Source organism: Macadamia integrifolia, chromosome 1, assembly GCF_013358625.1.
Source record: "Macadamia integrifolia cultivar HAES 741 chromosome 1, SCU_Mint_v3, whole genome shotgun sequence".
NCBI lineage: Eukaryota > Viridiplantae > Streptophyta > Magnoliopsida > Proteales > Proteaceae > Macadamia > Macadamia integrifolia.
This window is the reverse complement of record NC_056557.1, coordinates 31719538-31723510: the sequence shown is the minus strand read 5'-3', so window position 1 is coordinate 31723510 and position 3973 is coordinate 31719538.

The window sequence follows — 3973 nt, the reverse complement described above, 5'->3', positions numbered from 1 at the left end:
ATGAGACCGATCATCTTCGGCTTCTTCAACACTTTCATCAACTTGTTTAGAAATATGGTTTGATGCTCTCTCCCAAAAAGATGCAAATTGGCATCCCTTCTATTGATTTTCTCGGTGTTACTATTTCTAAAGGAGAATATCAGTTACAACCTCATATTGCAACCTCATTGCAGTTGTTTCCCGATGGTCCTCTCACCAAGAATCAAGTTCAACAATTTCTTGGGATCGTCAACTATATGACAGAGTTTCTTCCACAACAGATCATCCATACTTCTCTGGTGCACCAACTTTTGGGTAAAAAGGCTCCCCCATGGTTTGCTATTCACACATCAGCCATCCGAGCTTTAAAGAAACTATCTGAGAACCTTCCCACTCTCCAGATTCTATCAAAAGGAAAAAGGATTCTACAAACAGATGCCAGTGATACTCACTGGGGTGCAATCCTTCTTGAAGAACAGTCTCCTACTACTGCAAGAACTGTTTGTGGTTACAAAAGTGGATCTTTCAAGCCTTCTGAAGCTTATTATCATTTAACTTTTAAAGAAATACTAGCATTTAAGTGTGGCATTGAAAAATTCCAATTTCATCTCATCGCCCATCAGTTTTTTGTTGAACTCGATATGTCCAGTTTCCCACACATGCTTGAATTTCAACTGAAGATCCTCCCTCAGGCACAACTTCTCCGATGGGCTCAATGGTTTTCTCAATGGTCTTTTGATGTTAAACAAATTAAAGGAAAAGACAATGTTTTGGCAGACTTCCTCTCCCGACCTACCTCAACCTTGGCCATTATCCCATTACTTTTCCCCATAACTCCTGGTGCCTCAACCTCCCAGCAACCACCTTCTGGCCACAACCTTTGTTGCTTCCTACCTCCAACCCTTCCACCTAAAATCCTTCAAGATCTAACCTTAAGAACAGTCCTTTCTTATAGCAAATCCATAGCTCTCCAACTCAAAGTATCCCTTCGACGACATGGACTCCCTATCTCAGTTCTCTGCTTTCATCCTGAATATCCTTTCCTAACCATGTTTACCTTTACCTCTCCTGTTGAAATCTCAAACCTTCCCCTTATCTATAAGTGCCTCTTCTGGCACCTCTGTTCCACTCACACCATCGCACTTAGCTTTCCCCTTGTTATCCTTCATTAGTTCTTTGTCCGATGGATTGCTCCTATGCATCACCGACCTAACAATCCTGTCCTAAAGTTTCTTCAACTGTTTGCTCCCCCAGATCATTGGCTTGATCTGTTATCTGGGTATCTCCCCTCTTCTGAAGAACTCTACCCGGATATTTCCCAAATCATAATTCTCTTCCATCAATCCCCTATTATCCACCAGACCTTTGACCAACACCAACAACCCTGCCATCACATTCACTATGCGTTTGATTTCCATATCTATGGACTCAAACCATATGATCTTTATTATACCCGTTTCAGCCATCGTGAAGAATGGAGAACTTTTCTCGCCACTATGTGCTGAGCCAATGACACCTTGCCACAACAAGTTCCGGCTCCACTTCTCACTCGAGTTGATAAGGCTTGGGATCTTCACCAAACTGGCCTTCTCCCTGATCCTCGAATAGAGCACCTCCTCGATGCGCATAATGACTGGCTCATTGATCATGCTACTTTTTATCTAGCCAGTAGCACTAATAGTTCTGACGATTAGTAGGTGCATTATAAATGTAGGCCCTTTATGTACTGTGTGTGTAGGCCCCTTGTAGGCCCTTTATGTATTGTGTGTGTATGAGTCTACTTTATGTACTGTGTATGAGTCATCTACTTTATGTACTAGTTACCGGTTAACTCCCTGTACCTGGTTACCTTTCTGTTGTAACTCTATAAATAGAGCCCTTGAGGTATAATGAAATACAAGCTTGGTTGTCTGAAAATCTCAGTCTGTCAGAAAATAATAATTCACCTGCCAGCACACCCTCAAAACTGGCTTATCAGGGGAAGGTATAGGGCTTCATATAAGCACAAAGTGGTTGTCATGACTGGGCGATGTGGGACTAAACCGTGGATCGCACAGGATAGATGCGCACACTTTTTCCCCAGGGACCGTTGGCTCTGATACCAATAATTCACCCACCAGCACACCCTCAAAACCGGCTTATCAGGGGAAGGTATAGGGCTTCATATAAGCACAGAGTGGTTATCGTGACTGGGCGAGGTGGGACTAAACTGTGGATCGCATAAGATAGAAGCGCACACTTTTTGAGTGTGCGCTTCTATCTTGTGCGATCCACAGTTTAGTCCCACCTCGCCCAGTCACGATGACCACTCTGTGCTTATATGAAGCCCTATACCTTCCCCTGATAAGCCGATTTTGAGGGTGTGCTGGCGGGTGAATTATGAATTTCTCCAAATGAAGTGTTGTTCTCTTCTTCGCCCCGGATCTTGACAGAAATTTTTCCAGAATAACAGACCGATTTCATAAAATTGGTGGTATTGATGTTGCAAAGCTTGTTAAGGGCAGTTATACACCCATGACGTCGCTTGCATTACCTACCTAAACTGACATACCTCGGACACTTCGGCTAGGTCCCGCACGCTGCTGTCAAAGGCCGGGATTGGCATTCCCCTAATATGGTGGGTGAAGAAATCCCCCGTTCACCCACTCAAAGCCAAAAAACTTTTTTTTGCTAGTAATTCTCTCTCCCAAAAACTCCCCTCTTTACCCCATTGGATAAAAGCCCTCCCCACCCATTTCTGTCCAACCCCCACTCTTTACCCATTGGAGAAAGCCCTATCTCCACACCTTAAGCAAAACTTCACCCTTTTGTCCATTGGATAAAGAGGCTCCCCCTCTCCCATTGGCTAGAAAAAACTATAAATGCCCCCCCTCCTTTAGATTTCAGAGACCAGAATCCCACTTCACTCCTTGTAGTGAAATTTTCCTCCCCTCCCCCTTTTGATTTTCTTCTGATCTTTGGAGCGATCTTCATCAAGATCCAAAATCTCATTCGAATCTTCAAAGTGTTCATCGAGATCTTGAAGATCTTCAATCTAAGTTCTTAGTTAGATCCAGTTTTCAGCCAAAAACAATATGTTCTTGAGCCCCCTCCCTTGAGTGTTCATGAGCGTTCTTGAGATAGAAATCCCCCTTTAAGGTTCTTCAGGTCTACGAAGAGATCTTTGTCAAGATCTAAATTTCTGTTGAGATCTTCAAAGTGTTCTTCGGGACTTTGGAGTTCTTTAGTCCATTTTTAGGTCAGCCTATTTCTTTCCAGAAATAGCCATTCCTAGGGGAAGCCCTATTCGAACGCCCCTGGAATCTTTTCAAAAATAGCCATTTCTAATGGAAGCTCTGCCGAAGTACCACCTTAGCCTAGCCCTCCCTTAGCCTATCTTTAGTGAAAGCTTTGTCGGAGTGCCACCTCAGCCTAACCCTACCATAGCCTATCCCTAGTGGAAGCTCTGCCAGAGTGCCACCTCTTCCTAAGCCTGGAAATAGCATTCCTAGTAGAAGCTCTGTCCAAATCCAAATTCAAAAATAGTCTTCCCTAGCCGAAGCTCTGTCCAAATCCAAACCCAGAAATAGCCTTCCCTAGCCGAAGCTCTGTCCGAATCCAAATTTGAAAATAGCCTTCCCTAGCCAAAGCTCTTTCTGAACCCAAATCCAAAAGTGAACAATCCTAGCTGGAACACTGTCTGAATACCATCACAATTAGCATCTCTCAAGAAAGGAAGTTAGAGGTCAAGACCATCTTCCCCTGAGCCAGAAGAATTTGAAAGATAGTTCGTGCTGATACTAATCAGGGGCCCACCCCTCTTGACCCAAAATAGGGGTTAAGTTCAGGTATAATTTCTCAACCAACTGGTCATAATGTAGACTTTATATAGGCCTTGTTTTCAGTATATATAGTAGTTTAAATTCAGTCAATGTATATATGTGTGGTAACTTAGCCATGCATGTGGAATAATAATAATTGTGGAAAATGTTCATTCTTAAGCATCTAGTAGGAA